Source organism: Pelodiscus sinensis, chromosome 13, assembly GCF_052426305.1.
Source record: "Pelodiscus sinensis isolate ZL-2025 chromosome 13, ASM5242630v1, whole genome shotgun sequence".
In the NCBI taxonomy this organism is placed as follows: domain Eukaryota; kingdom Metazoa; phylum Chordata; order Testudines; family Trionychidae; genus Pelodiscus; species Pelodiscus sinensis.
In genome coordinates, this window is record NC_143064.1 from 15,982,891 (window position 1) to 15,994,015 (window position 11,125).

The 11,125-nt window shown below is 40.6% G+C and overlaps 1 long non-coding RNA gene across 1 annotated transcript; it reads right to left on the reverse strand.

The window, feature by feature from the left end:
* Nucleotides 1-833: 833 nt before the first annotated feature.
* LOC142831248 (uncharacterized) lies at nucleotides 834-7,432 on the reverse strand. The gene is made up of 3 exons (XR_012906925.2): nucleotides 5,609-7,432; nucleotides 2,251-2,324; nucleotides 834-1,736 (listed from the first exon to the last, which is right to left on the reverse strand). It is a non-coding gene; the product is annotated as an uncharacterized LOC142831248 (long non-coding RNA).
* Between the last annotated feature and the right edge of the window lie 3,693 nt (nucleotides 7,433-11,125).

Below are 11,125 nucleotides of genomic sequence, written 5' to 3' on the forward strand. Positions count from 1 at the left end.
GTGGGCAGCGGACATCCCTGTCCGCTGCCCACGTGTTCCGCCGCTTTGCTTCCTCTCCCTGGTCTGCTGGAGACCAGGGAGAGGAACGGCCCCGTTTGTAACTGCGGATCCGACATAAGTCGGATCCGCGTAACTCGGGGACTGCCTGTACTTACAAATCCAGCAATGATAACAACATGAAGACACACAAAAACTCGGAGCATGTTCAGGACTCGCGCACCCCTATCTTTGTCTCGAAAGGTGGGGAAGGCAGCCTCAGGGTGATCAATCCTTCAGCTGGGCAAAAAAACCACGTGCCCTCAATACACGGAACCTCCGTCGAACAAAGGGGTTGAAGGTCTTTTATAACATAACCTGATATCCGGTACCTTATTAGGGTCAGTTCCCTGGCCGGGCCTAATAGGCTAGTAATGAGGTAATGTGAAATACTGCCCTATAGGATTTTTCATGATGCCCGCCTGATGGCCTCGTGGACAGTGCTGGGTGTGGGCATGGTCAGTGTGCATGGCAGTTGCGTCTTATCTCCCTATGCCTACCTCCCTGCCTTCAAGGACTGGTCAAGAGAGTCTTATTTATCTCTTGCAGCTGTGTTCTATTTTTTTTTCATGCTTACCTCCCTGTTCTATGATGCCTACAAGGCCAAATTCCGTTTTACAGAAAGCTGCATTGTACTTCCCATGCTTCTCTGTGTATCTTACAGTCTGGGTTTTCTGTGAGGGGCCTTGTGTGGCAGGATGGGCTATACGCGAAGGCCATGGACAGAAAAAGCCTGCTTTACAACATGCCCCCGTGGCCATGGCCGAGCGGCCCAAACGCCACCGATTATACCTCCTCCTGATTGCCACCTTTATTGGTGTTGAGTAAAGGTTTCTGTTCAATGAGAAGCACTTGTGCAACAATGCATCTTGTACAGGCTTTTAAAACAGCGCATCCTAGAACAAGACAAACAATACATGTTATGAATGTGATGAAAATGGAGGCAAAAAGTTCTTTGTATCGTTCTAAACCAAACTATGAGTCTAGCCATTCCAGTCCGAAAAAGGTGCATGATTCCTTGACATTCGTTAGAATTTGCTCATTATTCTCAATTACATCACTTACATTTTGTTTAATTGACTTAATTTCTATACAACATTTATCTTTAAACATAGAACCATATATTAGACTCATCTAACCAACTACAAAAACCATTTTCTTCTGCTAACAAGTAATCAAGAGCTAATCTATTTTGCATAACATATACATGTATTTCTTCAGTTTTATCTGATAACTATTTTAGTCCTTTGCCGGTTTGGTTACCGAGGCATTTAATAGCCAGGACATTCAATTCAAGCAGTTCTCGCATTATCAGATTTCCAACAGGATTCTAGGTGGATATTGCTAAAGCTGCTTTTCCAAACCAGGTGCCTACTGACTGCCAGAGTGAGGACAAATCCCGGTTTTTCCATCCTACAAAACGAGGCAGTGAGGAGTCCTATACATAAATGCCTCCTCCTTGAATGGCTACATGGCCGTGTCCTTTCGCATTGTTGGGCAGCTGAGAGTAGGCTTGATTTCCACAAAGCTAAAAGTGTCCTGGATACAATAAGTGAAGGTGAGGATGGTTGCTACATCAGAGCCTAGATCCATCACTTGCCTTTACGAGGGTTAGGCCAGTTCCATCCGACCAGTAAAATGGGGTTATACGCAGGCTACCGTCATTATGGAGATTGGTTTCCATCTGACACACAAAATTCCTGTTTACAAACAAAAACGGGATAGGGAATAGGAGTGGGGGTAACCTGTGGATTATTTTCTCGATATTTATCATAATACAAAATACTGGTTAGATTCCAGACTATTGTTGTTAAGTGACGTTAATAAAAGGGAACTTAGTCTGACTGTTAAAGCAAAGCCAATCCGGTGGGGAGGGGTTGGTACCCCACTCCTAGTTTTTCTGTTCACATGGCGCACTTCTTGCTTCTTTCCAATTTCTTTTTGTTCACCTGTGGAGACATTGTTCACATTCTCCTAGCCTAAACAATTACTAAACTATTATCCTTTCACTAAACTTTAAAGTTGCTAATTGATTGCCAATTGATTGATTGGGTCCAATTATTAATTTTGTTTTTGTTTAAATTCATGCTTCTGCATTACTTAAAATATCCTTTCATAAAAACACTAATATCCTACACACAATGACATTTGCAATACGTATTACAATTAAGACACACAAGACAAACTTGGACAGAAGACAGAACACAAACTTACTATGTTATGACACAGAACCATGGTTTTATTGTTGTTGTTGTTTGTTGTTTTTCTTCAGCTGGCACCAGCGCTTTCTGATGATGTGAAAGAGAAGAAAATATTTCTACCCCCGTTGCGGTGGCTTATTATAACTTAAAATACTGCTTAAGATCTGTTAGGGGAACCGGTTACAGCTAGTTCCTTACTACTTCCATGGGCGAGCGAGCTGCAACTTTCAGAGAACAAGGGCGCTTCATCAGTACTCGTGACCTTCCACTCCCTTGAATTACCTCAGAATTGCTAGCCCTCCTCAACAGTGTCATGCCTCAGTTTCCCTCTTGTACCACAGATCAGGCTTAATGTGTGAAGCTATAATGCTTTTTCTTAGCACAAGGTGTTGGTTGGCCAGTTACTGTTCCAGCAAGCAAAAAGCTTTTCTTTTCCTGAAAAGAATCATATTTAATGTTACAGGCTCACTCAAGAGGGTGCGACAGCAGGCACAAGTCTGTACCCACGCAGAACCTTGGATCTGAAAGAAAGCCAAAAGTGTTATCAACTCAGCTTTGAACAGAGACACAGTGAAGTTTCAGGGCTTGGATTCTTAAAACAATAACTTGGTTTTCTTAGAGAGCAAATTTAACCTTAAAAGTTGAATGCCCAACACAAGCACTAACCAATTTGTGCTTTCTCTGTTTGCAATTTTAAGCAAGAGGACATTATCTAAAACAAAATAAAACTAGTTCATTTGAAACTCACAAAATAAAGTTACAATATATAGAGCTCATTCTTTTATGCAGTTAACCAATTAAGGTTCAGTAGAATCCTTAATTTTTCTTTTGCAGATTTAACAAAAGTGTCCATAGACAAATGTTTACATTTGATTGTTTCTTTGCCTAGATGGTTTGCACAGTGCTTAAGAAAGAGGCTACAAAGAAACGAGGTGTCATTTTTAAAGCAGGTTTCCCTTCACACACCACAACAATCGCTTAATTCCTTCCACACTCCCACAGAGTTCACTTTTTACCTTCACGTTCTCTTAAATCACTTGCTTTGTCTTTTCAAAGGAAACGTTCCTCATTCCTAGTAACTTTTCAATGTTTGTATTACTTTCCTCATTCCTTCAACTATGCCCATAGGGCTCCAAACTTCTTGCCTTCCCCTTTCACATGCTTTTTCCTTCTTATGGTCCATTCTGAGTCCTGCTAAATGACTTTTCTCAATGACACAAGTTTATCCAGTATTAATTTGGCAAGGAGAGTGGGCTTTCCAATTAGCTCCCACACCTCCTAATTCTTTTCAGTATGTAAATCCGAATGTGTATTATTGCAGTTAGCTATTACTAATTTTAAACTTCTCAGTATAGGGTTTTTATAACATCCATGCAGCAGCAGTTGATCTATGCTGCTGATTCTGGGGTGGATCACTTGCTCATGCTCTGTAAAGAGATTTATGTTGCAGAATGTGTCTCCTTGTTAGGGCAGAATTAGCTTCTAGTGATTACATCTTCAAATTCAATTCCCACTAGTTGGCTTTTAGGGTGGCTTTTAGGTTACGTCCTCTCATGCCCTCAAGCCAATTATAACAGTGTGCGAGGGGAAAGGTTTTAACTGTTTTTTTTTCTGGACGGCCCCCACTTGTGTGTTGTGAAACATCCTTGGGTTGCCTGCGATTCCAGCCAGAGAGGCTGTAGTTATCTGTTTGCTAACAAGGGCTTGAGAATCTCCTAAAGTAGCTTGGCAGCCCTTTCCTACTCCTGCGTTGTGTTCTGTGTATACGTTTCCAACCAAAATGCGTAGGGCCAATATGGCTTGATGGTCGGCAGGAATTCCTTCCTTGAGAATTTGGAGGAACACTTCTCACAAGCTGTTAAGTCTATTTCAAAATTGGTGTTTTACTTCCTCTTTATTTAATACCTTTGATCCGTTATTTAAAGCTACACATTCCAACCATACTGTGGGGAGCTCTCCTGCATTACGCTGCATGTCCTCTAAAAGGGCTTTTAATTCGGTCCAGGAACGGTTGCATAGAACTGTGACCTGGTTAGTAAGTCCGGTTGCTGCATCATATGTTGTTTTTGTAACGGCTACTGGGAATACTTCCACTTCAGGTTCTTTTGCTAAAGGTGGGGTGCTTGGTGTTTTTTAAACTTTCGAGAGCTTCTCATGGATAAGAGGGGGGGCTTAGCTGGCCTAGCTCTTTTCTCCGGAGGCACATCTATATTTCGGTTGGGATTGTTAGCCTCAATTTTTTGCTGAGCCCCACACGCAGCAAAACTTAGCGCTGCATGGCTTGAGTCCAATTTTCAGAGGGTCATTTTAAACATGATCCTCAAAACTTCTGCTACTTTCTTGAGTTTAAATTTATCAGGCTTTAATTTCTTTTGCTCTCGGGATTCTTCTAACTTTTGAACTAACTTTATTAAGAGAGTGTGCCCTGGACTACTGTGGATAACAGGGGTAGCTGGAAGGGTGGCTGACACGTGGCTATCAGATTTCTTTAAAAAAATTTCTGCCGCGGTCAAAAGTTTTGCCAGGTCTGTTTCGTTCCCTTTTAACCCTGTTGTTACACAGGCGGGGCCTTTTGTCTCCTCTTCCGGATAAACATGACAGAGAGGTGTGTCTTTAACAAACACCTCAGAGAAGACATTGTTAGGAGGCCTGCCCATGTTTTTAAGGCTTGCCCAGTTCCTTACTTTTATATTAAAAATCATTGAGGGGTTATTACTCTCATTATCTCCCAATTTGTGATACGTTAAGTGACTGAATACATCTTCCTGAGTTTCAGTCGGGGGTCTGCTTGCCCAGGGGCATTCACCACATCCTGTTCGTGACGCCATGTTACACCTTGGTTTGGTGATGTGGTGGAAGCCTCAAGGGCTAAAGCCGATTACCTAGTGAAAACTACTGGATGATGGTGTAAAACAAATGATCTTTATTAAGTGGAATGATTCTTTTATCAAAACCAACAATTAGAAAATGGTCTTTTTAACTAACAATTGCCTAATGTTTTTACAGGGTAGAAAACTTGAACACAACTATACCTAACTGATTACAATTCCTAGATTACAATTTACTTATATTAAATCACTATTCCTAATTCGCTTAACGCAGCGCAGCATAAAAAACGAAAAATACAAAAAACAAAGCTAAAATAATAATAATAAAAAAGGCCACTTACAGCTAATCCTTCTAATGTTACTTTAGGACAGCTGGTGGAGTTAGTTATTGATTTTTGTTGTTACAGGTTAACAACTCCTAAAACATAACACTATCAAACAGCACAAAATTACATGATCTATACTTCACAAGATTACAAGATATGATTAATACAACTTAACTACTGACTAAGCTAACAATTGATAGATTTAAGTAATACTTACAAATCCAGCAATGATAACAACATGAAGACACACAAAAACTCGGAGCATGCTCAGGACTCGCGCACCCCTATCTTTGACTCGAAGGGTGGGGAAGGCAGCCTCAGGGTGATCAATCCTTCAGCTGGGCAAAAAAACCACGTGCCCTCAATACACGGTACCTCCGTCGAACAAAGGGGTTGAAGGTATTTTATAACATAACCTGATATCCGGTACCTTATTAGGGTCAGTTCCCTGGCCGGGCCTAATAGGCTAGTAATGAGGTAATGTGAAATACTGCCCTATAGGATTTTTCATGATGCCCGCCTGATGGCCTCGTGGACAGTGCTGGGTGTGGGCATGGTCAGTGTGCATGGCAGTTGCGTCTTATCTCCCTATGCCTACCTCCCTGCCTTCAAGGACTGGTCAAGAGAGTCTTATTTATCTCTTGCAGCTGTGTTCTATTTTTTTTTCATGCTCACCTCCCTGTTCTATGATGCCTACAAGGCCAAATTCCATTTTACAGAAAGCTGCATTGTGCTTCCCATGCTTCTCTGAGTATCTTACAGTCTGGGTTTTCTGTGAGGGGCCTTGTGTGGCAGGATGGGCTATACGCGAAGGCCATGGACAGAAAAAGCCTGCTTTACAGCAATAATGAGGCACCTAAACCAGCACTGCCTCCAAGTTCTGTCTAAACTCATTTTCCTCGGCCAAAGAAAGGCCTCACCTCAGATGCTGCAGAAGTGATTGCTTAGCACCAATAAGGTATATGTTTTTGACTGGACATGTATTCTCCTCTCTCTCATGCTGTGTTTATTCCACCAATTTTGCAGAAATGTGTTTTCCCAACGAAAACTTAGAATCTATCTTTCCCTGACCATTTTTTTTTTGTCTGGTTACCTTGGGCAAATGTTATTTTTTCCCTTTTTGTCTGCCTCGTATGGATTAGGTACTAACATCGTTCTTTGGTTTATGTTTCTATTTGTGCACTAGCATCATCAGTGGTGTTAGTATAGTTCTGGGAATATTGCTTCTTTTCTAGCTGTTGCTGTAAATTCAATAAGGTAAAACTCACAAATAGGGTGGCTTTAAAAAAATGCAATAGTTAATAGTTTCCTGGAGAAGTTAATTTCATTTTTTTAAATTAAGAATCTGAAGGATCTTCATATCTGTAAGTGTAAAGATAAATGAATTCAGTTCTTTTGAAAACTGATGGAGTAATGGACACAGAGCATGTGTTGTCTGCACTAGCATGCATCTTTGTCATCCTCATATAGGAACCAGTCCCTGGAGGAAAAGAGTCTACTACTGCTGCTAATTAAGTTATATTTTATGAGCAGCAGCGAGGCTTATACTGAAGGCCCACAGAAAACTCCACTGTCAAAGAGCCCATTAAGGATGCTTATATTCTTGTTATTTGGAGTGGAGGGGGACATAATGGTTCTGCTCTGCTGTGTGTATTGAACTATTAACATATTTATCCCTATCATTTGTTGCTATTAGTGAAATTGATGAGCTGATTTTTTGTGTTTCTGAATCAATACCATGGATATATTTCTTCACAGCAATTGAATTCAGCAGGTGGACCCAAAGGCTTGTGATTATTGGATGTTCTGATTCCATTTGTACTAGCTGTATCTCCCTATTAGAATGACACTGAATTGCAGTGAATGACATAGTGGATGGAAGAAGTTCTGGAAAAACAGGAAAGGAGGTAGTAGGCAGGAGAAAAAGGAACAGGACAACATTATTATGGAGGTTGCTAGCGGGTTGCTCATCAGGGCCTTTCCAGTGGAAGGGCTAGTTGAGGTAGACTGAGTGTACGTCTACACTAGCCCCCTAATTTGAACTAGGGAGGCTAATGAGGGCCACCAAAATTGCTAATGAAGCACGGGATTTAAATATCCTGCGCTTGATTAGCATATTCCCAGCCGGTCGCCATTTTGGAAACTGACTAGCCTCATTCCATGAGGTTTAACTGTTAATTCGAACTAAGGGGTTTATCTCGGAATCGCGCTTCTCTGCCACATGTAGATGTGGGCAGTTACTTCAGGCTAGTCAGTTTCCAAAATGGCGACTGGCCGGGACTATGCTAATCAAGCGCGGGATATTTAAATCCCACGCTTCATTAGCAATTTCGGTTGCCCTCATTAGCCTCCCTAGTTCGAAGTAGGGAGCTAGTGTAGACATACCCTTACAGAGGGAATAGCTCATTGGGATATCTTTGACCAGGTTTTATGAGCTCTGTAACTGGAACTCAATTCTTCTCTCTGGGAGGAAATGGATTGGTTGCTTTCAAGGGGAAAAAAGATTTTTTTTCCAAGTAAAAACTGTTTCATAATATTTGGATTTTGGCAAAACACTCCAAAAATATGCATTCAGAGAGGGACTAGCAAAAAACCAAACAAATCAAAATTGCCAGTTTTGCTTTGGGTGCAGAGTAAAGAGGTCTAGTTGACACCTGTTTGATGCCACTCACTCTAGTATAGGAAAGCACAATTTCAAAACTAACAATGAATAAACAAACCCATTCAAACATTGCATCATGTCCTCTAAATCCCATGTGTCGTTATTCAGGTGAGAGAGGTTTTTCAGATGCATTATGGCACAAATAACCATGTACCCACCAGACTTTCTGAAAAATGAGACCATCAAGCATCTAATTTTCTATAACAGTAAAACGGATCAGCTGGATAGCTCAATAGAGTTCAAAAGAAATAAATCTGCCTACAAAAGCTGCAGTGATCTTTAATAGCTCCACAGACAGGGAAAAGTGAAATTGAAATATATCAATACACTATTGAACATCATCTCTTCCATTTTCATTGAGTCAGACACATTTCGACCACATCTCAAATAATTCCTGGCTGTCCCAAAGTTGAAAAGAACCAATAGCACCAAGTTAAAGCCAAACAAATTCAAATGAGAAATAAGCACAATTTTTTCACAGGAAGGGTGTTAATCATTGTCTCAAACTCCCAAGGGAAATGGTGGTTTCTCCCTTTCTTAACGTCTTCATATCTAGAGGCTTTCAGGATAATATTTGTTATTCCAACTTCAATTACTGGGCTCAGTGCAGGAGTATCTTGGAGAAATTATGTAGCTTATGTTACATAGAAGGTCAGATTGGATGATTAAATGGTCCCATCCAGCCTTAAAAATCTATGAATAAGCACATTTAAATACAAAAATATTCAATATGCTGGAGTAATATCAGTTCTAAAGAGAGACTCTTCCCTTATCCCAGGATAAAAAAAGAATAATTTCTACCCCCCAAGAAAATGATCTAAACCAGAAAAGATTTAAAAGAGCAAAATCATCCCATGGAGTAGCACCCAGAAAATTAGGGTTACCAGTAGTCCGGTTTTGAACTGGACAGTCCAGTATTTGAGCTTTCTGTTCAGGAAACAAATTGAGAAAATATAAATGTCCGGTATTTTCTAAATAAGATGTTATGTAGATTGTGATGTAATCTCAAATGTGTCCTGTATTTTTGTTGAGACCATCTGGCAACCCTATAGAAAATATGGTGAGGCAGAGGCAACTTTGCAGAATGTATATAATAATTGGACTCAAATTTTCTGAGAAAACAGGGTTTAATTGAAGTATGCCTATTCGGCAACCATAAAATGGTTCAGAGCAATATGCTGGGTTTGGCAAATTTTGCACAAATCACAGGCAAATTGGTGGGAAATTTGCCTAGTTTCCTGGTCACATGGTGGGCTTTTGGGAAGCCTAAACTTCCAGGATCTATAGATTTTCAAGGTCTCAGTGCTACAAGGCTCCGTCCTCCATACCAACGACCCTGGAATCCCTGAAAACCCTGGCTTATGCAGAACAGGAATTCCAAGTTTTGACTAGCTCTAATACTAGTTCTCTATTAAATAAGCCACCATCCAACTTGAGCATCAACTGCAGCTTTTGACTAGTCTTTGGTGGTGTAATAACATGATTCATGTATAAAATAATTATACCTCTATGCTCATTTGCACTTATAAAGACTTGTACCCATTGTCTGAGCCTGTAAATGCCTCTATATCAAGTAAAAATCAAAGTAATATAAAAATATTAACATATCATTAATAACTAGGTGTATTAGACAATTCCCAAATTATCTCTATCTCACTGTTTTGTAGTTAGCTCTCTTCACCATGGAATCTGAGTGCTTTAATTCAAGCATTTAAAAACTGAACTCCAGATATTAAAGAATAGGGAATGAGAATTCAAAATTAATCTGCGTCTCAGGCCAAGTTCTGCTCCTTTCATCAAAACAGAAGAGTTTCAGATTTCATTTCCTCCGGGCCTTTCTCCCTGCTATAATGTGCCTTCATTTGGTTAATTTCCTTGAATTTTGTTTTTGCCTTAGTAGAATTAATATTTAAAACCCTCATGCAGTTCAGAATTGTTAGCTGGATGCATGATAGTCACTGAAACACTAGTCAGGCACCTAATTCTGCCTGCAGAAACATGCTTTAGGGTATGTCTACACTGCATCTCTAGTTCGAACTAGGGATGCAAATGGAGACAATCGAAGTAGTTAATGAAGCGGGGATTTAAATATCCCGCGCTCCATTAACATGATCTCGCCGGCGCGCTAGTTCGAATCACAGCTGATTCGAACCAGGAAGTGCGCGCCGGGACGCGTTAGTTCGGACTAAAGCCCTTAGTCCGAACTAATGTTACTCCTCATTTTTTGAGGAGTAATATTAGTTCGGACTAAGGGCTTTAGTCCGAACTAACGCGTCCCGGAGCGCACTTCCTGGTTCGAATCAACTGTGATTCGAACTAGCGAGCCGGCGAGATCATGTTAATGGAGCGCGGGATATTTAAATCCCCGCTTCATTAACTACTTCGATTGTCTCCATTTGCATCCCTAGTTCGAACTAGGGATGCAGTGTAGACATACTCTTAGGGATTCCCATTGCTTTCTCAATGGGTGCAATGGTAGCTTTATGTAGTTCAGGGGTGGGGAGCCTTTTTTGGAGTGGGGGCCACTGACCTACAAAAAATCAGTCTGGGGCCGCACAAACGTGAGAAGCAAAAAAATGGGGTAAAAAATGAGGGGTTCAATGTGTGGGAGGGGGCTGCCAGGAAGTGGGTTTGGAGTGTGGGGTCTGGGCAGGACTCCCATCCCTTTTGGCTGGCTCCCAATTAACTTATATAATACAAAGAGAGTAAAATTGGCAGAGAGCTTCTAGCTGCTTTCCTCTATCTAACCTTGCCTGGAATGTGTCTAAAGCTTGTAAGCTTGGTAGTTTTATACAATGATAAAAGATTTATAAAGCCCTGGAAATAAGGCTTTGAAATTGAAAGTGCTCTTGTGTAGCTGCTAATGCTGCAAGAGTTATATTAGGCTACACAAACCAGCAGAGGATTTAGTATTTTCTACTGAATGCTTCAGGTCAATTAATCTATAACATTAGAACATCTCCCACAAATACCAATACAAGTTGATTTTTTTTATTCTTTTAAAATCAGTTGCATTGTATGTTTAATCATGCATATTTATTAAATCACAAATTGTGATTATTGGGAAGGTGG